At 39.2% G+C, this 25,007-nt stretch overlaps 1 long non-coding RNA gene across 1 annotated transcript in view; it reads right to left on the reverse strand.

Annotated features, from left to right (window-relative positions):
* Positions 1 to 389: 389 nt before the first annotated feature.
* LOC121675910 overlaps positions 390 to 25,007 on the reverse strand; it is a 46,887-nt gene continuing 22,269 nt past the window's right edge. The window contains exons 10-13 of the long non-coding RNA XR_006020276.1: positions 14,759 to 14,843; positions 6,461 to 6,543; positions 6,249 to 6,337; positions 390 to 2,866 (exon numbers count right to left, since the gene is read on the reverse strand). This is a non-coding gene — a long non-coding RNA (uncharacterized LOC121675910). The remainder of the gene's footprint in view (positions 2,867 to 6,248; positions 6,338 to 6,460; positions 6,544 to 14,758; positions 14,844 to 25,007) is intronic.

A 25,007-nucleotide genomic window follows, 5' to 3' on the forward strand; every position in this document is an offset into this window, starting at 1 on the left:
TGTAACTTGTATCTACTTTTTTATAAATTGTGAACCAAAAATTCATATGAAACACCACATACGTGGAACTGAGGAACACAAACGACAGAACTATTCCAATCTCAAGCAGTTGTAGAGAAAGAAGAATCCCAATTAAGATCATCAGACCACTCTTAATGTTGTCTTATTGCACCAGTGAATAAAGATAGTTGCCCAAAATCTACGTCTTGTTATAATGCATCAGTAAAGTAACTAAGGCATTCATACCTTGAACTTCTGGAAAGTATTAGGAGCCTGGGTTTAGAGTTGGGAGTGAACACAGGGTTTTCATAAGAAGAGACACGGTCACAACTGACAATTCATCAAAACTGAAATTATTACCAGAAGAACTTCCTGTCTTCAAAAAAAAAAAAAAAAAAAGAAAAACCCCTGGTTTTGAAATTCTAAAAATATGCCATTTCAACATTTTTAAAATAAAAAGTCATGGTTTTGCGGTTAAAAGTATCTTCTCCTGTTGAAACTTAATTTAGTTTATATTAAAAGGTTAAAAAAAGATAAAAAGGGGTCACCATTAAAATGAAATATATTTGTTTGTTTCTTAAGTTACTCACATATTCACTGAGTCCCATGCCAGGCCTAAAATTTCAAAATCAACAGAATCCTTGTGGGGCAAGAAAACTGTGTTCTGTATATCCACACAGCAAAGGGAACATTAGCAGTTCAATCTCTTCTCAGTTTCCTTGCACTGTAGCTCAAAAATTACTTATGAGAACCCCCCTGATGAATGGAAACATAATCTAGTTCTCCAGTCTTTTAAATGTTTAGAGACTTCTTTTATATTATTTATATTATTACACTTTTTAGAAGAAAGCCACACAGCTAGTCCTAAGGGGAATAAAATGGAGGAGTTCCTTCAACCAAAACAACCCCAAATTGTTCTTTTAGATTAATGAAATCAAAGCATTAACTATACACACCTATATTTTACTATGGCCATTGCATGGAAAATAGAGTAGTAACAGTTGTTGCTGGAACAATTATGCCAGACTAGATTATGGGATTTTTTTAAAGGATAATATATTTGAAAAACTTAAGATCAGTTAGAGGCCACTGCTCTTTTTCAACATCCATCTTTTCCAATCATCTTTTCAGAAAGGCACAAAACACAGTAACGAGAGAAAGTTGAACTTATTTGAATCAGTGTGGGTTATAAATTTATGCAAGTTAAGACCAGAAAAGACTGCTTGATAAAGCAATCTGACTGCTTCTATATGACAAACTATCCAATTTCCTCTGGGCTCTCTCATATTGTGCTCCCATCACTGTATCTGACTGACACCATGCATTTGGCTAAAGCAAGCCTTGATGATGGGCCTCCACCTGAGGGACAGCTGAGATATTTATTTAGGCATAGCATACATATGTAGAAGACGATGGCCACTAAGGGAGTTTAGACACAGACACAAAGGTAACTAGCCACTGACTACAACCTAAAACCTAAAAAACTCCCTCTGGAATTATGCCTATCCATTTTGGACACAAAATCATCAACTTTCCCTGAAATAGTTGAAAAGCTATACCACCATGTTTTTTCAGATCTTCTAGGATTATCTAGGACATCCCAGCTATGCAGTCCTAGCTGTGCTGCCAAACCCACTCAGCACTGAAGAACTATTTTTTCTCAGGTCCAGCTGTTCAGTCAGGCGCATCTTTACCAAACTTTCAACTGTCCCACTGCATTTAAGTTTCTGCAGTGACTGATGCCCCAAAAGTCTTGAAATCCGGAGGGGGTAAAAAAGCTCTTTTTCAACTGGAGGACTGCTATAGGAAAAAAAAACCTTGTTTTAAACAGTATGCTAGATTATCCTACAATGAGAGGAAAATTAAAGTTTAGCTTAGAAATCATCTACAATAATGAGAAATATCTTTGGATTTCCTTCATGGGATGTGTTTTATTTCAGTAAGTCTAGGTTATTGATTTTATTTACTGCAGTAGACCAGATAGGGAAGCAGCAGCCTCTGTGCTTGTTTATACACTCTTTTGTTAACTGAAGCACATTCTGCTCTTTGGGGAAGAGGAAGGGTCTCTTTAGTCCCCAAAACCAAATTTCCAATATTATAAAATTATGCTAGTAATATGAGTTGTTGCGACAGAAACATGTAGAAACATTACAGTCCATACTTTTTTAAATACTGTAGCATAATCAACCCCAAATCAGGAGATGGATTCAGATTGGTGCTATGGTTATCACTACTTCTAAGGAGTTCTTTGTAAGGTATTTGTGAAATTATAGAGTATGGCTCTTAAAGCTAGAAAAGACCACATAGGATATTTCATGTACTTCTCTGTAGTACAACAACATAAATTCACCCAGCTGTGTATCCATTGTTTGCTAAGGCATAACAACCCCTCTTGGTTTGCAGACTTCAAGAAATGGTAAGCTCACTGTTTCTCTTCATAATTTGTTCCAGTGGCTGTTAACTTCATTGTTAGCAACTGAGGAGCAACACTAATCTAGGTGGCAAGCAAAAAATACTGGGAATAGCACTACCTGTTTAAACAATGATATTCAATATAATTAACGTTCTTTTTGCCAGGTCTGTTCATTGTAAAAGCAACAAGGATTTAAGATTTTTTTTTTTTTTTAAGCAAACTTTTTGCATTTGTTTCTCATTCATTCATGTTTCTAGAAGCTTTTAAAGTTTGGAGGCAAATCCATGTTCTGGTTTCCATCTCCATAGGCCACAATGCTCTCAAACAATGACTGGTACTTTCTTCTGTAGATTTCTGTGATTTCCGTGCAGCTTTTTTTCAGGATAGAATGGAAGCCGCCTTCTCACAATGAAATTATTCCCATACGGACTCATAGCTGAAAGTTCATGAGAACTGCACATGCACAAAAAAGGAAGAAGAAATGTGAATACTCTTTGGGATGTCACAAAACACATTTCCAGATAAAATAACAGTCTGCATTTTTGCCAATCTTTCCACCTTCAAAGTATTGGACGTGTATTCATCATCAGATATTAAATATCATAAGCATTATTTTACTAAGGTCCAGCTTGACCATCACTGTCAGATTTAGCTGCTGCAGTTCCAGGGGCGATAAAAACTGTTGTGTATGACTGACAGACTCTGTAGTGCATCCGACTTTGACAAGTACATTGGCAGTAGCATTCTTGGAAATCTCAATCCCTGGAAGAGAAGTAGGATACTGAAAGAGTGTGTGGCACAAAGGCTGTCTGCTACCATATATTAAGACCGGGTGGTCTTGATGGGTGGGCTACAACCCCCTTATCTGCCCTCCCTCTGCAAATCTGTACTTACTTTGAAGCTTTACCCTTACAAGTTCTGAGTCCTTTATTAGAAGCTGAGGCTCAGCAGCACAGAGGATTAGCCTTTATTGTCTCACTCATGGCCAGGCCTGTCTGAAGGTCCTTTTCTTCTGTAAGAAGTGGTTATTGACAGCAGAAGTCCTGTGGAGGATAACTCCCAGAATACATCCGTACATGGCAATGGACCATGGTGCAGTGACTCCTGAGCAAACCTGACAGCTGAGATAGTCCTGGAGCCCTGTGCAGAGAAGCTGCTAAGGTCCCAGAGGAGACTCTGCTGTGTTTATATGGCCCTGCACCCAAGTAGTCAGACCTAGCTCTAGTTCAGAGTCACCTTGATACAGCTCTACCAGCTCAATGCCCATCTCACCATGACTACGGCAAGCCACGGCCAGGAACTGCCCACTGCAGGGGATTGTTACAGCAATCAGCACTTCAGAAATGGATGCACAATAAAGACATAAAGAAAGCAAGAATGTACTTCAAAGTTTCATGTTTACCATCTGTTACACTGGCTAAGAGGGAAGCCTAAGTTTGATTGATTTGATCAAACTAAGCAATTCAAGCATCTTCTCCCTTATTTTAGGCCAAAGAAAAATGTAGCAATGCAGAAGCAGACGATAAATCAAAACCAGAAAAATAGAAATTAAAGCTCAGTTCTGGCCTTTCATCTTTATTACCCTTCTTTATGTGCATATGGTAGGTGTTCAATTCTTTCCAAGTCCGTATGATATTCCCTTGTGCTTCAGGAGCTCTAGAGCTGTAGTTGTCTATAAAAAGGCAACCTAACAGTTTCCTGTGACTGAGAGTTGAATGTGTTATTTGTTACCAGCTGGTTCATGGATAGCTTGAGTCCAAGTCTTGGCTTTAAGTGATCAAACTGACTTTAAACCACTCACTCACGGGGTGCATTTATGTATAGAGAGAATTCTGTTGCAATATTTTATTTCTGAATTATGCCAGATGACTTTTTTTTCCTAAACCAATATTAAAACCAGAATCTATAATATGCCAAACGCAGACTGCATTTTTTGGAAATCTGATACCAAACGTAACAGTAAACAAACCCTTCTGAAAGGTTAAAGTTGCTTTCATATAAAACATTTTCTACCAGGAAATGGAAGCAGAATGTTGAACTAAGCATTTAACTTGAAAGAACTGTGCACAGACTCCAATGGTTGCATTATCCTTTCAAATAAAAAAAGCAAAAGTTTTTTATGAGCATACATAGTTCTAGCTTCATAAAAAGGGTGTTATGGTGACAAGGCAAAATGAATCCCAGTATTTTGGATGCTTCTTTTAACCTTCTGAGAGAAGGTCATTAACTATTTTTTTCACAATATGGTTAAATTCATCTAATAGTTCTGCTCCCTTCACTTCCCCTGCATCCTTTCCTCCCTGACAGGCAGGCCCATTCCTTCCCTTCCACTTTCTGATTTTCACATGGCTCCTCGATGAATGTAATTGGATTACTAAACCAACAGAAAGCTATTCATGTTTTTATTTTGCTGAATTGGTTTCCAACCAGCTGGCAAGGTGAACCAGCTCTAGGGGTTATACAAAAATTAGAGCTGGTGCACAAGCAATGGTTGAGAGCAGCACTCAAGATTTTCTTGGGAGACCTAAAACCCTTAAAGTACCTGTTCTAAATAATGTGACTGCCTCTTAAAAATACACTTCCTGTTTGAGATGGTGGACCTGTTGCAGTAGATTCTGCAAGAAACTGATGAATGAAAGTAATCATACCAGATTTGCCAGTTACAGAGACAACAAAGATTAATGGCAAACATACACCATGGGGTGGTTGCCCATTCTCAGGAGCAAACATTCCTGCATGAGGGCACTGACCTCATGACACATCTTTATAGAAAGCAATCAAAAAGTGTCTGTTTCTTGGGTACAATCTTCTGCTTTGGGGGGAAATAAAAAAATGCCAACTTTATACAGTTTCCTTGAACAATGATTTTGATTCTGTGATCATTCAGGAAGGGAAGAAGCCATCCAAATGAGCTTGACACATTGAGCCACTGCTGATTTGCCAGATTCCAGTGTCCTCAAGTGTAACACAGCATTATTATTCAGTGTTCTGTATTTAAAATCAGAAGTGATTTAATCTGGCTCTCTGCCATACCACTTGCTGACATGTTGACACCATGAAAATAATGCACAGCTCTGTGACCACACTACTTTCATGCCTCATACCGGGAGAAACAGACAACGCCTGCTATTATTATTAGCCATATCTTAGATACCTTGGAAACATGAAAAATTAACATCAAAATTATTTCAAACATTTGTAGTCTCCAGCCCCAAACTTTTCATTACAACTCAAAAGGAACCTGTGCATCCACTGATTAAAACCAGAGATTGTTGATTTACATCTCACATCCTTTAAAAGTCACCCTTCTAAGATTGTTTATAAATAACTGAGTTTGTTAACTGACATAGGAACACTGGCAAGACTTTTCTCTGTTAACTGAAAAGGCTACCACTTTAGGAGAAACCTCAAAATGCAACAAAAACGCAGTTCTAGACTGCAAAATTTGAAATAATTTATATCAGACATTGCTCTCTGCTAACAGTACCCAGTCTACTTCTACTCTTCAATCATTTCAAAAGGTAAACCTACCAATGCCATCACAGCACGCTTGTCAAACCGAAGTGAAATTGTGGTTTTCACTGGGGAACACCGTAAAGCAAAAATAGCACATTTAATATGCTACCTCCTCCTTACATGAGAGTTTTTTATCATCTAAATATCATGCAACCTCAGTCATATTGAGGGCAGACAGCAATATATGCTGCTTTTCACAGGACATTTAACAAGACTGAAAGTTAACATCTGTATCACCTGTGCCCAGCTATTGTTTCATACACTCACCCCTTCAATCCTCTGACTACCAAGCAGAGAAAGGGGCTGGTTATATTTTTACCTTTTTGCAGTTTACAATAATACAAAAATTGCTCTTCTTCATTTCCCTGGGCCTATGTTGTCAGAGCAGGACTGTGATGTGCTTTCTTCCTGTGAAGACACACAGGAGTAACTATTAAGTCAGGAGAGACAACAGAATACAACAATGAGAAACAGAAAGCAAGTCTTTATAGGTTAGAAGTTGGGGTGGCTGTGTTATTGTGGAGAACTCACCTCAATCCTCACTCTGTGGCCATCACTCATGAAATGCACCTATATGGTTATGCATTTGCCTACTGACTTTAGATTCCCAAAGCCTGAAATAAAAGAATATCTGGCTCAAAACCACTGAACTGTGCAACTGGATCATAGCTTCTCAGGGAAAAACAGATGTACGCATCAAAATGCCTTGCCCAAATAAATTCCTTTAGAAACTTTGGAACACAGCAAGCATAAAAAAGAAAGGGAGGGGTTCTTTTCTTTTTCTGCTCCTATGAGACCGTCAGAGCACACAGAAATTTGGTTTATTTCTGTTCAAGGATGAATACATTGGACAACATTCTGTACTTGTCCACATTGTTCAAAAGGATCAACATTTTGAGAGTCCCAAACCAAGACCAATTCTTTCTGTTTTCTCCATTAAGAAGACCAGGAATCTTGTGGTCTCTTTTCAAAGGAATGTCTTTGTCCAGAATCTTGCCTCAGAGATTTATTTTCACTATATTATTTAGAAGAGAAAAGAACACTGGAATGACTTCCTAATTTCTTTAGCAAATCTGTTCTTAATCTACTTTATTCCAAGCATTTTATAGACAGTTTCTTACATGGTGTTCCACTCTGAGGTTCTGTAATTACACGCACAGTGGTCAAACTTTCTCTTGACCAGAAAAGACTGGCTGTAATTCCAGTAAATTGAAAGGAAAAGTTTGGGGAAAGAGTAGGTTGCTTGAGAAGACAACTTAGTGCTTAAGATGTGATTTCTGTTCTAACAGCTTCTCTGGGTAATGGAGTTGCCCCTCACAGAGTACTGACAAAACCTGTCTTGTGGAAGTTTTCTACAGTTTTTGTTTTGCCTGGGGTTTGGATTTCACAAGGCTAACTAGATTGCCCTTGTCTAGGAAACCCCGGGGGTGAAGCCAGATGGTGTCTGTGTGCAAACTGCAAAGATTGAAAATGGGGAAAGGATGGTGGCTGAAAACCAGGGAATAAAAACAACTGAACTAGATGAGTAGGTAAAGTACAACAAGTTAACAAGAAGTTATGAAGTGACATGACAAGGGTAATGAAGTGCACTTTTCACAGACAAAAATGTGAATATTTTGAGGGGAATGTCAAATGTATTTGGGCCTTTTTTCTAAAGTATTCAAAGCTTCCTTCAGCAAGGTTTTCTCTCTTCCTACTCAATGAATTCTTTTAAGAATTCTGTTAGCTACAGAAAATTCCTCTAAATTCTTGTTACTAGATATACACCTCTATATGCAAGAATAAGTTATTCCAAACAAGTCCAGTACTAGACAAGTAGCAAGTAAAAATAGCACAACTTGCACATTCTTACTAAGAGCTAGCTCAGCAGTTAGCAGCACTGCCTGAACAGTCAATTATAAAAGCTCTTGTTTTGTGATATCCTGATTTGACTATTTCCTCTACCAAAATGTCCTATTTCAGTGACTTAAAATGCCTCAGGTCAGTCTCACATTTTGTGCAGCTGAAAGTGCATGCACACTGAAAGAGCAGATTCTGGGTTAACGTGAGATATTAAGAACAGCAATGAGTCTCTTCGGAGGAAATGGTGCAGTCTTCCTGTCATCGTGGTTTCTTGACGGTGAAGGGGGAAGGAACAAGGAAAATAGAGACTCTTACACATTTAAAGGCAAGTTTTCTGATGGTGAGTGTTTCTAGAATTTTATCAGATGTCCATATTTACAAACTCGAGCACATGTAGTTTCACAGGAACATTCAAAAGGCAAAAGAGAGGAGATGATCAGCACAGGCACGACCTACTTCCTGTGTTGGTAGAGAAGGGTGTGCTGGCCACCAGGCCAGGCTGGTAGGGCAGCAGTGAGAGCTGTGGCACACAGCTGGGCACGCCATCACTGCTGTGGCAATAAGCTGGGTGGAAGGGCACAAAATGCACATATGTACCTGAGCCCAATCAGAGCCCAGGGGCAGTTCATTTCCTTACTTCTAAGTTGTGTCATTTGTAGAGAAGTTCCAAGTGACACCCAGAAATAGCATTCTTTTAGTACACATTAATGATTATTGTCCTACCCATACAGCATTTTGAAAATTTTCTGTGATAAGCAGTGCTAGATTTTTTAAATTGTCTACTGCCAACATTTTGGCTCACTTCTAAAAAGCATGCACAATTCCACACAGGTGTATCTCTGCTTGATTGTTTACAGTTCCAGTGTTATACCCTTACATATCTGTTCTCTTTGGCTAATGTGGCTTGACGATTTCACTCTGTGATTTCCCTTTTCAATTGTATGCATCAGATAGCAGATATTCATACTTCCCGTCCCTACATCATGTGACACATTTTCATAATGCAGAGTGATAACATGGCAGACCTACTCTTGAGAAGAATTAGCCTTGGTCTACTCTACAGCATATCTTAGAAATTAGCACTAATTTTTACAGTATAAATTAGGGAATGCAAGGTATTTACAGCTTGAAAATATTGAATTCTGCGTTACACTGCTGTAGAAACTCGGTACTCTGTCTGAAGATTCATTTGTTATTTAAGTCTAATTCTATTTCTGAAACAGCCTCTTTAAAACTGTATCTGCTTCATCTCTGTGCCAGCCTGGTCTCTCTGATATGACTGATGCTTTGGAAGACATTGCCCTGAAAGGACACTACGCTTGCAGCAGAGCACTTGAAAGCCAGCGAACCTCCATCCATCTTCTCCTTTATGGCATGTGCTGGGATAAACAATGGGGAAATCAGACACTTACTGAGGCTGCATGGAAAAGTGGTGAAGCAGAGTTTCACTGAAAACTTGGTGAGGGTGCGAGGTTACAATTTTGAAGGTGTTCAGTGTTCCAGCCAGATGTATACTTAGCTTTCTGTAAAGAGCTTAGCTACCGTAAATCTGCTTACTTCAGCTCAAGGTGACTGCTTTCAAATTCCTCAAAATTGCAAGAGACCACTACTTGAATGTTAAGGTTAAAAATATGAACCTTTAAAAATCTGAGCCCTTAAAAATCTGAACCTCAGCTTTTGATGAGCAGTAGTCTCAGTCTGCCAGCTCAATACAGTCTTGAACTCTCCACTGTATGAGTGCTACCTGCCTACCCACTAGAAGTAGGTCATTATCATCCATCTGAACAGTAACTCAGAAGTAATGAATGGGAACAATCCCTCTCGGCCTGTACTTGAAGTTGTGATATAGAGGTAAAAAGCTAACCATGCCTTTATAACCTTATTATCCTAACCCTCCAGTCTTACCAGCCTTCATACCTCTAATTAAGCATGCAAAAAATAAATACCTTACTGACAGTTTGTCCTCAGGCTTGGTATGAGTAATCTGACTACATCTGGAAAATTGCTATAAAAAAAGATGTTGTGAAACAATTTTTCATTCTAAGATATTTTTTTTTTAATCTAAATATAACAATTTTTTAAATTAAAAAAATATAACAACATTCTAAGCCAGAGTCACTGTGTCTGAAAGTAGAGCAAAACCTACACACTCCAGTTACAATAAAGAAAAATTTTTAAAAGATGTTAGCAATATTTTTTAAAAGGCAGAAGTATTTGTGTTTTTAAGAACATATCAGTGAAAGATCTAGCAAGCCAAAGTGCTTTCCTTTTCCATTCCAACTAAATCATACACTATTTGGGGTAGAAATTTGGCAGGAAACTCTGTTGTATTATCCCTAAATTGTGGCTGGACTGATTTCTTTATCCTTTTTTGATAGATGGATGTCTAGCTGAGCCCTGAATATCCTCAGCAGTACTGATTCCAAAGCTTCATTTGGCAGCTGGTTTCCTTGGCTATGATTCTCACATTTATAAACTTTTCCCTGATATATAATTCTAAATTTTTCCTCACAATGCTTAGAGCCACTTCCTGCTTGCTCGCTTTCTTAACTAGTGAGAATAATCAAATATTATCTCTTTTTCATTTACTTTCTGCTGCAGGCAATAAGAAGTCACTTTAAACTTCCTGGAATTAACATGATTGGATTAATCTCAACATCATACCATGGGCCTTATTTTGCAAGCCTACCATCAATTTTCTTACATAGCTCAAGATTTAGACAACTTTTTAAAACAAGTATCTAAAACCAGTTACAGTACTTCAGCACATAACCATAAAAGACTATAAACAAGACTAAAGTTCTCCCTTCTCATTATGTATATTTCCATGGATTATGTTGTATAAATTGTTATACTCGCTGATTATGTGGACCTTTCATCATGCTAGAAAATGTAAGAGTTTGCAGAGCTGAAAAATATCAGTGCTGCAGAAAAGAATGACACTGATTGTTGAGACAACAGTTGGAGAGACTGACTCTATAGAGCAAAGAAATTACATAGCAGGTCAGTATCAGTAATGTCACTGAATTGGGAGGCTGGTGTCTTTGTAACCACTACAAGACACTTAAGTAAAGACAAGGAAGGAGAAATTTATTTCAAAGAGAATAAAGACAACTTGGAGAATAGGACAGTGGGCTGTGAACCACCACTTCTGAAAAGGAGATAATTTTAGGAGTCAATGGGGGAACCTAAAACTGGCTAAAATGCTTTGGGAAGCTGTTTCTATATTGGAAAACTACAGCAGACTGTTAGCCATGCAGCACCAAGCTGCATCACTCTAACAGTTCATGGCTGAGGACCCTGGAGTAAAGGAGGCTGAACTGCAGCCTGAATGCAGAAAATGGTAAAGTGAGCTGAGTCCTATCTTTCCTCCAAACAATTCCTACCCTACAGAACCACTAACAGTTTCTTCCTTGGTATGTGCAGAGTTTCGTACATTCCCTCCCAAGGTACCCAGCCATAGCCCTTGGCACAGTATAGAACATCTTTTCCAGATAAATTCCACTGGGTGCGTTAGAACACAGAAGTTCTTTGGTAGACTTAGCCCTGGGTTGGATTTTCACAAAATGATCATCAAATCACAAGTATTGAGCATCTGATAGCTTCTGGCAATTCATCTAAACACATGTTCATCCTGTCTTTGAGCAACTGACTGCAAGGGACTGGTCATTGCAGCTTCATGGCTCAGAAAACAGGATGAATGAATACACAGAAAGATGGATCAGGATAGTATGATTCTGGGAGTCTTTTCTGTTAAGGGGATGAGCACTTGGTTCAGACTGTGCTTGCTCAGGCTTCTGGACACATCACATTCCCATCAAACATGCTTGTATGACTAGTGGGAACTGTAGCAGAATGTGTCCCGTGCAGTCATTAGTCTAATTTGCCAAGGCATTCTCACACTACTAACCTGGTATGCATCTTTCTATTTACCATGTAATTGTTTACATTTTGTCAGTAGTTACACAGTACCAAACGTGCCAAGACCATTCAAATGTTTTTGACCATTTCTCTAGTTCAGTTCCAACCATGAAAAGTAACTCAGCCAATTCCAATTGTAAAAGAACTGCTTCATCTGGCCATTCATTCCTTGTAGTGACAATTATATAACTTGTTTTAGAGAAGGAGTGTTACGGCCACTGAACAGAAAACTCACAATTGCCTCAGAGCTGACCTTTCCCAAGTAGCTTTTAGCCACTGTGCCATTTCCTCTGAGCTGTGAACCCTTTAACCCCTGCATGTGCATCGGGTACAGTGTGTTCAAGGAACACATAGTTCTTCTTTTCACTGTAGGACTGTCACTTTTAGGATGTGAGAAATGTGGTTGTTTTTATAAATAAAGGAAGTATGAGTAATTCTGTGAAGCCACGAAGCCCAAACTCTGCATACATATTTGTTCCAATACCTTACATCATTTTAGGTGTTGAAGTTCTGATGTTCAAAATAACATTACTAAAATTACAGTGCTTTTATGCTATCAAGTCCATCTAGAAGAATTGTTTTTCTGACAATAAGGATAAAATTTCCCAAATCAGAATACTGTATTTGCAAGTTTTCTTTTTGTGTCTTCATCTGTCTACTTGTTAATTTGCTGCTAAGCATTACTACCACATACAAACCACCTGGCAACATTGCTCCTGTGTTGAAGAGCCACTAGATACCACCTGACACTGAGAAAAGTTTGGACTTGCTGGAATACCTGTATTTGCATTTAGATTTGCCTCTCCCACTGGATCATAACTGTAGGTTGCTGTAGGATGCCACATACCTAGATGTGTAGCTGCAACATGTAGGCTTTGATAGAAGGACAGACAAGCCTGCTCTCTGATGGAACTGTCCTCCCAGCTACAGCTGCACAGACGTGCAGTCTAGAGAAAAGCCTCTTTGAAGTCACTCCTGCACAAAATATTTGCACAGCCATCAGGACAGCAGGAAACCTTGTGCTCCTGGGCTGCTGCCTGTTATCATTCAGGTCCTATCTGCTTCAGCCACCTCCAGAAGATTGAAGCACAGGCCACATTAAGCTCAGTGAAAAGAAAAGTTGAGCACAGTGACCTTGAGGAAGAAACTAAGGACAATCTGCATCGCTAGGGCCAGACTTCTGGCCACACAAGCTATCCACCTGAGCCTTGCAAAGCAACAAGGTACCCCACTACACACCTTAGAAAGCCAACAGGTATATGGGACATCTGAGATCAATCAGCAGGAGAAGATAATCGGCTCACCACCAGTAAATAGACACATGTAGATGCTGAACCTCTCAGGCCCTGGGACAATCTGGCAGTATCAATTTCAGAGCAGATATGGGTGCCAGTACACCCTGCTGTTCCTCACTTCCTCACCAGAACACCTTGTTGGAAGGCTTAAAGTGCTCTCAGGATGGGATAGCTAACCTTCAAGTCCTACTGAGTCATGTACAGCCTATAAACAGACTCACTCCTACTTCCATATCACATCTAAGGGCAGCGATGCTTTTGAGGCCGGAATCCCTTATTAAACAAAGGGAATACTGTCAGTGCCTTTTGAGGTTCAGAAACTCTGGATCTTGCCGCCTTTAGACCAAACCAATTAACTATGATGACATTTCAGGTGTGAGAAGCTTTTTTTTTAATATGATTTGAAGATGACAGAACGTATGTTCTTAGGTGAAAGGAGAAGAATCAGGCCAATTAATTAATTTCCTGTATGCTTCTTAGTACAGCTTAGGAGAATCAAGTTCTAATTGGAATGAGGTGCCAGGGAGACCAGAAGCCTTGTTAATACAAATACCTACATAAAGTCACTAATTTAAATGAAATTTATTCTAACCCTAAGTCTGGCCATTTAAGTCTATGGTAAAACTTTCACTGACAAATACGGAAGCAGGCTGAGACCTCACAGAAACTTCTTTTAAAGAACTTCTAAACTTTCACCTCACTGCTTTAAAGCATTTTGCAAGAACATGCACTCAAATGTTTTATACAGCTGGTAAGCTAAAACATATGAGGAAGAAATAACTTGTTCTAAGCCACAGAAGAAATCTGTGTCCAAGCTAAAAATTGGACTCAGTAGTGATATCCTGTTCTTTTCACTGAGCTTTCAAGACCACAGGGCAGAAATTATGCTATCCATGAGTTAAAGCTGTTTGTCTTGTTTATGAAGAAAAGTCGCCATGATGATACTTGTAGCTCTACAGTTTCCCCTATTATAAAATGGAAGATAATTCTTATTTTAAAGCATCCATTCCAGTTTAGTTAGGCTGAGATTTAAGTGTTTAATGCAGTTTAAGTAGAGGCCATAGGAACTGTAAACAGCGTAGAGTGTTTAATCAGATCCTTTCAGCTGTAATGTTCAAATACTTAAAGGAAAAAAAAATCTGTAGACACGGCAGAAACACAGAGAAAACACTTCAAGTTTCCTTACTATTTTGCACTACAGAAATCAGAAAGACAAATACTTCTCCTTGAAATGTTTAATAGTCTCTTTGAAAACAAAACAAAACATGTATGACTACCCAGGTGATTTTCAGCACGTGACCTCTGCTAAAGGTCAGTTCTTTGGAAAAATGATGAAATTGTGTATAAAGTCGTAACACAAAAAAAAAAAAAAACCCACCAGCAGAAATTAGACAGTGATAAAATGGCATTGAGGCAGATTTCAGGAAATATATTTTCTTTTTCTTTTCCAGTGTTACATTCCAAGATATTTTTAAATCACAGATATTGAAAACAGATTCCCATACAATTCTTAATAAGTTACAGTAGCCACCAGCGTTAGTGGTTCCTAACATGTGGCAAAAAATATAATACTTCAAACTCAAGCCATGTCATGCTGGTATTTTACCAGCATTCCTCATGCTATTGTTACAATTCCACTAGTTTCATGGCATTTAATTCTCTCTGAATATAAGAACAGAGTATCTCCCTTTCTGATATTGGCAGCAAGCAGTATAATCATAATAACCACAGTACTTTTCATCCCACTGTCTCAAGATACTTTGATCCTTACCTCTGATTTTCGAGATGGAGAAACTCCAACTCAGAGCAACAAGGTGGCTCTCTGGAATCAGCCAGCAGTAAGGTCACTGTAGGGTCTAGAATGCAAACAAACATCGAAAATTCGAACTTCAAAAATTTTATAAAGCCTACCTGGTCTCACAGACAGAAAACTTACAATTCTAATCAGCTTGCCATGATTTGCCCCACAGTGATGCCCACATGCATCTCCAGGGCAGCATTACCTCCTCACCCTGAAGCTGGGATCACAACTGGACAGACACAGGGAGTACACAGCCGTGCAATTCCCTCAAAGGTGACAGCCTCATGGGGCATCCTGAACAGGGGCAAGTGTCCCTGGGGCACAGAAGCCAGGGAGAAGGATGCTCCCCAGAAAGATGATCCTGTGGTCCTCCCACTTGAGTCTGTACCCTTGGAGAGGAAGGGGCACAGCAATGCTCAATCTGATGTGGGCACACCCACACCAGAGCCATGACCAGCCATGTCTGACATGTGGCATATGCCAGTCCTTATCCCCAGGACTGTATCAGATTCAGATGTTGGGAGTGCACACACATTGGGGCAGCATTTAAGTCTTATATTAGAAAGTATAAAATGGATTACTCCTCTGTGATACATTCATAATTATTTAATTAAACTTACTGTTTATACAAACACGTTGAAATAAATCACATTAACAAAACCTACTTGAATTTGTAAGCAACTTACATACAATATTTAATATTTTAAAACTCATCAAACGCTTCATTTAACAATTAATTAACTAGAACATTGAGATAAAAGCCTTAAAAAGAGACTTGAACTATTCATTGAATGTCAACAGAAAGAGATTCTGAAAGAGATCTTGAAAAGCTTGCTGTAAAGCTAAATCAATGTTTTTATCAGGAATCATCCCTAGTTAGCTATTAACAAACAAAGCAGAGTTACACATAAAAGTTCAAAAACAGAAGTCCTGTCATTAACATAGAATATTTTAGAAGCTGCTGCAAACTCCTTATGAGGTGCTATTTACAAAACTGGATGGGTTTTCTGTTCAAAATGGCAAATCACACACTTCCCCAAAAATTCAGTTTGGGAATGACCAAGCATGATTATAAAACTGAATGGGAAAGATGGGGGTAGGTGAAAGACATGACATCTGGGAAAGCTGGATAATAATATTTCAATATTAACATCTATTTTTTACACAAACAAAAAAAGCCAAGTCGAGTTTTTAATTTAATTTCAACCTGAATTTGTTTCTTCGGCTTTTTTCAACAGTATCACTTTTCCTTACATTCCATGAGGTTAGAGATATGAAAAAACAAACTACACATGACCAACAGTAGGGAAAGGCTCATTCCAGGACACACAGGGCTGGTTATCTGTCTCCTGCATAAAATACAATACAACAGTGGCTAGAAAACTGTTGCTGACTTAGCTGATGCAAATGTTGCAGGCAAGTTAGACATTTTGGAAAAACCTTCTTACTTTACAAGCGTTATTAATGCACTTCAGATGAAAGCTTTACTTTTCTTAAGCCAGGACAGGATTTCCTGAAGAGCATGATATGTACCTGGAAGGAAAGTTGTCTGTTTTATTTGTATTAAAATAATCTTTTAGATTAGATTTAGTGTTGGATTTAAAATTTAACATTCTGTTAAGATGATCTGATATTTGCCAAACTTCACCACCAAAGTCACAAATGCAATTACAATAATTTGACATTTCTTTTTCATGTATTACCAAGGAAATGTACAGAAATGGAACTAAGCCTAAGCTAAGGGTGCCCATTGCTCTGGCAAAAACACCGATGTCCAAGCCCAGTGTGTTTTTCTTGCAAGGACGTCAGCAGTATATTTAGCACCAGGGTGGAAAGAGGGGAGGTTGGACTAAAAGACTCATATTACACTTTGCAGATCTCATATTCCCACTTTTGTGCCACTCCTGGATTTACGGCCTCATCATTTCATGGTTTGTTTTGAAGTGTTTTGACAGACAATTGCTTGTCTGCCTAAAATTCAAAACCAGCTTTAGTAAGATACACCAGATGCACAAATGAAGCCTTCCCCAGAAAATTATATTATTTTTTCAAAAGGAAGTGGTGGGTTATTTTTATTTGTTTGTTTTTAAGTCACAAAAAGCAGACAAAGTAGCAAATGAAAGAGGAAATAATTGTATATACAATAAATGTGATCATCTCTGCTGCATATATTCAGCCTAATTAAATACAGGGTTACTCTATATGAGATCAGATGAGGCCTTAGTCACACACAGAGTTAAACATAGTGGTGCTGTTGAGACACTAAAAGATGAGATATTGCTGCTGACCACAGAGGGCAAATTACAATTAAGTACACCTCTTTCTGGGAAGTTTGCCAAGGAAAAACCAGGGAGAGGTGGCCATTACTGCTGCTTTGCTTCAGCTAGAGAAAAAATGGAGATGTAGTTGCTCTGTTACCAACTGAGCACTTGCACTCAGAGTACAAAGCAAATCAGTGCTAATGAGACAAATCAGGAAACCAGCTCTGAGAAGGAGTTCAAAGCACAGAAGTAGAAATGCTTCAGCTCTCTCTGTGTTCTCAGCTTAGCACTGGGATAGCTGCACCACTGCTGGCTGTTGCTCTGGCATGGTGCTATTTTTTGCATACTTAAAAACAGAAAACCATAAACAAAAAGTACAGATGTGGAGTTACAGCAGAAGAAACGAGGGAGGTTGAAGACACAAAAACAAAGCTTGAGCAGCACATTTACTTTTGATGAAAGGAGTACCAAGAAGAGCTGAAACCATGGAGGTAGAGTGATAACAGCAGAACACAATAAAGAATATTCATATAGAGCTGAATTTCCTCAGCAGGCAAAGGAGAAGGACAGGTAACAACCTTGGCCACAGTGACTATAACGTGTAAAGGATGAAAACCCAACCTACCACTGCCCATACTGGACTCAAGATTTATTCTACTCGAGGACCCAAATTGACAGAAAGAACATTGCTAATGGCAGGAAGATATCACGTCCTACATTGCTTCAGTACTTTGTTGCTTCCTTGCAGAGAAGCTGTGTGATTCAGCAAGAAACAGACTATTCTGACTTTTCAGTCAAGATATCTTTAGAAATTTTCTACAGGTCTTTGCTGGTAATACAGAGTACTAATTCTTCCATACTTAAGATAAAAAGGACTGACTGTCACCTGCAGCATTGACACATTCCTGCCATATTCTGTGGTGGCACCTAAGCAGAGGGGGACACTTCAGCATCAATCTCTCATGTACCATGGCAAGCAACTTACCTCCCCAAATGCATCCCTGACTGGGTAGTTTTGTTCTGGGTCCAGTGTTAGCTCCAGTTAGCCTCTCTACCATCCCGGTAGCTACAAGATTTCTTTTCTATAATTTCTCATTATATTTTCAATGTGAAAAGTCACCATTAAACGACATAAGTTAGACTATGCCCTACAAAATTCTTTAGTATATCTTTATGTCTGGATCAATGAGCCTTTACTTTTTTCTTCTTTTTTTTATGTGTGAGAAAAATCCCTTTTGGTGTAAAAAGAAAATACTGGGAGTTTCCTCTTGCATGATTTCCTGAGATCCTTGGTAAACAAAGATCATTTATATTACTGTCTCTTACCATCTCTCCACCTCTCACAAGGCTGGGCATCCAAGTTATACCCAACTATGGCTAATCAAACAAAAATTTCACAAGGTACAAAATAATACAGATGGAAAAGTCCAATTTGAAGCCTCAATTTCTACATAAGTTCTGCTTTGTCATTTTTGCCAAGATGAGTTGGACCTATGGGTCTTCTCTTGAGAGACTTCCCTTTTCAGTGTCACCAAAACACTGGAGCCAGCACTTCACAGGGGTCTCTGGTGCAAAGAAAGCAACGTCACAGGTGTGCTACTGAAGCCAAACTCATTCATTAGTCCAAGGTCTCCTTTTAACTCAAATACTGCTTCATAATGAATAAAAGTTTGGCACCCAAAATTTGCTTAACAGCATAAACCAATATTTCCATGTGGTTTCTATAAACTCTCAATCCAGGAACAACATTCAAGGGTTTAATTGCACAAAAGGCAACATCACCAACCTGTCACTCTGGATGACCTGTATTAACACTGAGTGTCAAATCACCTGCAAAAAACAATACCACTGTGAAAAAATAATCTGTCTTGACCTCAGTGCACATTTGTCTATGTAATGTTATCAGAAAGTTCAGAAATTTGAAACATCTTATAAATAAAGAAAGCATTAAAATCATTTGGAAGTACACAAGGAAGTGAGTGTTTCACTGTTCTTTGGCAGCAACGTTTTCCATGAGTCCTTTCCCAGCCTGACCATGCACAAGGCTGTAGGACTGAAGCAGAAACTGGTTAAAATATGCATGGGCACGTGTGTGTGTCCATGTTTATACACATGCACACACACTTCTAAGCATGTGCGAAGGAAAGAATGGGCGTCGGAAAGATTTTAAGAAAGCTTTTCTACAGGGCAAGCCTAAGGAAGTCAGGGACAACTGCTCTCAGTAAACTGATCTGAGATTAAGAAAAAAAGGAAATGGTTGCCTTTGATGAAGGAGTTTAGAATAGGTACAGCTGCATTGAGCAGGAACAGGAACTTTGTAATAAAAACACTCTGATGTGGCATTTACCCCAAAACACCGTTGAGTAAAAATAAATACACATCCACAAAGCTTGGACTATTCTGGTGCTGTTTTAATCACTTCAGAGCATCACAACATCTGGGGTGCACTGGAAGTTAAATTTCTAGTGATTATTTAGGGTTGTTGCAACCAGTTACTGGACATTTGTGTCTTTTAGGTAGCTGCATACAATGTGAATCAATTACAGCATCTGTGAGCAACAAAGCTCTGCAGTAGCAGCCAGTCAGTTAAGGGAAATTAGTTCCCAGATCCAGGACCTACATCACACACATTCCTTGTTGGGTTCATCTCTTTTTCTTATGAAGGTTGTTTGTATGGATTGCTACTGTCCTAAAGTCACACAAACTGAAGTCCTCTTGTTCTCACTCATTTGGGCTACTTTCTTCCAGTCCAGTACAGCTGTCAGTCAGGGTGGGATCTCTTTGAGAGCAACAAATGAGCCAGATGCATAGTTCAATGGCCAGACACTTCAAGTCATAACAAGCTAGTGAAGCGAGCTAATTTTGCTTGCAAAAGAGTTAGCCTTTATTAGCCACTAATACCACTTTTTGCCCTGCATAGCCCTTTAACCAGCTGCAGCTCCATTGACATCACATTTTGGAAAGATTACTAGTGGCACGTCTGGTTATAGAAAGCTTAGAGGGCTTCCTAGAGCAGCTACCACTTATTAGGACATGAATGAACTTAATCTATCTGATGAGGAATGAACTTAAGTTACTACACTGCAGGCATTCATATGGGGTAAATATTGTCACTCAGACCACAAATTCTGCAAGACATTTTTGCCTTTTTATCATATGTTTATCATGTGTATATATGAGTAGTGTAGATCAAATTCATATTAGTAACTTAGAACTGATGGAGAACATGTACAGAATTGCATATACATATATATATATTTATATATGCACTTATGCGATGATATTTAGTCCTGGGTTTAGAGGGAGTGATGAAATTGTTGGTACTTTGTATTTTTCTATCTTCTCCACTTATATAGAACCGAGGAGAGTCAGTAGTCTGCACTCATAGACTCACTTCAGATACGTTCTGCATTAATCACTAGAATTTACAAACCTTGGCTAAATCAGGTGTGATTACATTTTTTTTTTCGTATGGAAGTGTGCAGTGATACCTTACAACTTTGTGATATTGCTGTAGATTAAAAATCACAAATTAACCTGCTGATCTAGAGGATAGACAAAAGATCAAATCTGTTTTAATCAGCTATGGCACTCCCTGCACAGCAAAACAGTAGAAGCTCTTAAGACTCTAACCAGCTAAGTACAGGCAAACCCGCTTGATTTCATTTCAAAGGGTTCAAAGTCTAAGTAAAGAGCAAAATTATACTCTGTTCTGCATAATGTTTAAAGAAATACAGTACAAGGAAGCTGCACAAGTTGCAATGATGAGAGGGAGAAGAGAAAAATAATCTCAAAAAAAAAAAATAGTGTGTTAAACAAACCACTTGCAAGTTTTCATTAATTTTAGTCTAGCTTTGAAGAAGAGGGAGAACAGCAAGTATTGTAGGTTCTCAGTCAAGTTATTTAGGTGGGGAATCCAAACCAGTTGCATTTTTTAGCAAATATAATCATAAAGAAGACTCACAAAGGCAACTAATGTCTAAAAGTAGTAAAAAGGCCAACAAAGGAAAGACAGGGAGATAACTTTATTTTAAGAGTTGCCTACCTCAAAAAAATCAGGGTGTGGGGCCCTGCATACTGGGAACGTGCCTCAGTCACTGGAAGTAATGGTCCTGCTGTTTCCCAAAGCACAGCAACACCATGCCTCTCCTAGAGCAGCAAGAAGTCTCCCTACAGATGGACGGCAGTATCAGCATCATGTGATGTCTTCTATTTTAAATTTTTCTAGTCTGCTAAATAAGGAGTAGGTCCTGAAAGGATGTGTTTCTCCTGGATTATAACAGCAATAATGTACAAAAGCAATAATATGCTCTCTTATAGCTAGGACGCTTAACATACTTGAAACCTAAACTGAGTAAAAACAATGAAGAAGGTTGAATTATTTCCTTTAATGTCACTGATATTTTCTGTGGATCAGAGGCATGGTTAGCAATATTTATAACATCAACTTTTCATCATTTAGAAAACTGTAAGGAAGGCCTCCCTGGGACCAAATTGGAAATTCTGGTGAACATATTTCAGTATGGAGCAGCTGACACATGGAATCAAACCACAATTTAGCATTCATGGGTAGAATGTATGATCACTAAAAGCATACCTGAGCAAAAAGAGGGAGCCAATCCAACCAGACTACAAGCTGTGTCAACAGAAATAATAAGTATGTGCCCCTTGACACAGGATGAGGAGGGATGTTCTCCCTCCTTCTGTCACATGCCAGCACAGCTTTGATAAGAAAACTGTGGCTATATATCTTACCCATGGTTACACCAAAGAGGATTTGTCTCTGCCTTTCCTCCTGATCACATTCTACAAAGTCTACCATAATGGATTCTCACCCTGGAAGTTATCAATGAGTGCAGATGCAATCATCCTCTTTTTGCAATTAGGCTGGTCAAGTTCCTACACAGCATTTGAACGCGTAGACCCTTAAATACTTCTCTTGTACGGAAAAGGAAAGAATCCAGCAGGAAAAATCCCAAACATCTAATGGAAATGCAATTCATCTCCCATCTTAGCAACACCAATTCTCCTCACCAGTGCCACAAGCAATATCTACCTTTGCATTTTTATTTCACCTGTAAGCACAGAAATATCTCATGAATGCGGGGCTGGTCTTCTAACTAGCTAATTGCTTATACCACCCAAAGTAAAGCTGAAACACAGCATGACAGCTCACCTGCCAGCTCATCTGGCAGGTCTGCTGTTCCCAGTACTGGTACCACATAGAGAAGGCAAGAAGGTGAAGAAAAAGGGTTGTGCAGGAAAAGCTGCAAGAAAATACCTAGCTTGCCAATTCCGCTTGCAAACAAACAATAGCTATTAAAGGTGAAACCTGCTTTGTACAATATACAGAAAGAGAAGAAACACTTTAGAAAGGACATCTGCTGCAGAGTAGCAGGAGCAGAAATTGCCATCAAGACTGTGCAGCTGGCTAACATCACTGGTGAAAAACAAAAACAATCTTCTAGGGAAAGCAAAACAGCAACCAAACCTAACAACAGGGTTAAAACTAAAGTGAAGAGAGATAACACTTCCTATAGGTGCAACACACTTGCAACTGAGGGGAGCAGCAGAGAAGGGAAGCCATGCTGATACCATGTCCACAGAAAACTGATCCTCAGAATACATTTGCCATGTACCACAGACATAATAAGTGTCATCTGCACCGTGAGATGCTGCCAGAGATACTGATGGTCTCAGCAAGTTTCTGGATTTGATGTATCAGGAACTGAGTTGCCATTGACCCACACGGAAAGGACAAACCTGAAAGGAGGGATTAGGATTGGCACAGACAACATGGGTTAACTTTGTACAATGCTAAAAATCAGGCTGAGATTTTTGTTTGTATTTCCTCTCTCGCCACCCTCCTGAGCTCTCATTATTAAAGAGGGAAGAACAATGTCAGATCTCACACAGAGTCAGCACGGCATGAGACAGGGAGTCTGTGCTAAAGCGATTTTATGGATATGCGATTGCAAATGAGATAAAAACTTCCCTACAACTGCAGCCCTTCTGCTTCCAAGGCATTCCCAACCTCTGGGGGTTATTGACATTTACCTAAGGACTTCTTTTCTAAACAACTAGAAAATTGCAGTGATCTGGATCTGTCATAAACAGGCAGTCATAGTCTAAGGTGGGACACTGCTCAGTTGGATACCCAGGCAGTCTGCAAGAAGAGAAGCCCTGCATCTGAGGCTGGAGCAACAAGAGGGATTTTGCATTCCTATTATCTCCTATGCAGTCAGCTCCTGGCCACAGAAAACATGCAGTTGTGCTTTAATTGGGGATTTAATTTGGAGAGATTGTAGCTACATGAAATCTCTTTAGACAGGGATCTTCCCTGCCACCTCCCACAGAAAATGAGTGTTTGGAGTTATATGTCTCAGGTCATATTAGCAGAACAATTTGGCTATCAGTTGCAAGGATATTCAGGGGACTTATCAGAGTGTAAAATACTGAAGTGTGATGACCATACAGCAAGTCCCCTCACCTGTGGCTTGCCAGACAGAAACTTTGAGTCATGAAAGCAGAAGCTGGCCATGTATGTGAGAGAGTGAGCCATGTATGCCCATCTCCAGCCCATTAAACAACCTGCCACAGCAGAGCCGGGCTGCAGCACTGGTGCAGCTTCACTTTCAGTGAGTCAAATCAGTCAGAAGCTGTTTATCCTGTTCACTGTGTATTAACTTGATGCTTATGCGACACAGGCTCTTTCATAAGTTGTTCAGCAAGGGGTTTTGGCAACGGTTTCATCCTACAAGGCTTCTTTTTATATCCCCTGCTGCCTTTTCAAGGCTCTATCCACCCATTCCTTACAACTATTAATAAAGTATCCCTTCCTCCAGCTGTCAGACCAGGCTTTACAGTCCGTTTTTAAGCTACTGTTGCACTTCTAACAATTAAGACTTCACAGCTTATGCTGGTTTTTTTTTCTCCTAAATCCAAAGTGCATTTTTAAAGGAGCTATATCAGCTGACATCTTGTTCTAAAAATAGGTAATCAAAAAGATAAAACCTGATGAAATGCTTCCAGGGCTTTTTTTTTTAGTTCAACTCACTTATTTCTCGCAAACGCATTTTCTTCAGCAACACAAACTGTACTTCTCTGTATTAGCAGGAAAGAATTTGAGGGGAAAGTTAATTCTAAGCCAAGTATCCTGACAGAGCCATGCTCATGCTGTCCTTTTAGAAGGCATGTCCTCTTGCTACCCCTGCATTGGGTAGATTGACCCACACAATGGCCAGAGAAGTGGAATACATAGGTTATTTATGCTTTATAATATATATACTGTAGCTGTTACACCTATTCCACATATGGTACAGTCAGCACTGATCTCACCACCGTCTCACCAGAAGACCACATCTAAAGCTTAGGTAAAGCTCTAGGGCAATTAAAAGGTTAGGGAAGAGAAATGGAGAGACAAGGTGATGTCACTGCTCAGCTTTACTTCCTTCAGCCTGCACCACGGCCAGGTACACATTCCAGTTTCCAGCACAGCAGTACCCAAATCTTGTCACCTCGATTCAGAAAACCAAAGATCAGACACTGGGACAATGAAAAGTGAACAAGGATTTTGATTGCACCCGGTTTTTTCTTCTTTTGTCTTTCCATGTCGTGTTGACAAACCACACAAACAACTGAGTTTCCCTTTCAAGGCACCCTACTCCAAAACTTCTCTGGTTTGAACCCTTAAAAAATGGAGGTGCTCAAAATAAACAATCACTTTGAATACCTTGGCCTATATCCCAGTAGGGAGTGAATCTAGTCACGTACACAACAACCTTCAAACTACACAAATATGAAGAATTAGAACAATAAAACTGCAAAAGGCAATATGGAAACAAAAACAGCATGATGCAGCAACCAAGATCATGTAGCTCTCACTTAGCTACTTAAATTGTAGTTGATCCTACTTGGTTTGTTAGTCCCTGCTGTGAGCCTAAACCCCCATTAGTTTT

The sequence above is a fragment of the Corvus kubaryi genome, unplaced genomic scaffold, assembly GCF_017639235.1.
Source record: "Corvus kubaryi isolate FWS band 111438036 unplaced genomic scaffold, C.kubaryi_AGA036_p1.0 76, whole genome shotgun sequence".
In the NCBI taxonomy this organism is placed as follows: domain Eukaryota; kingdom Metazoa; phylum Chordata; class Aves; order Passeriformes; family Corvidae; genus Corvus; species Corvus kubaryi.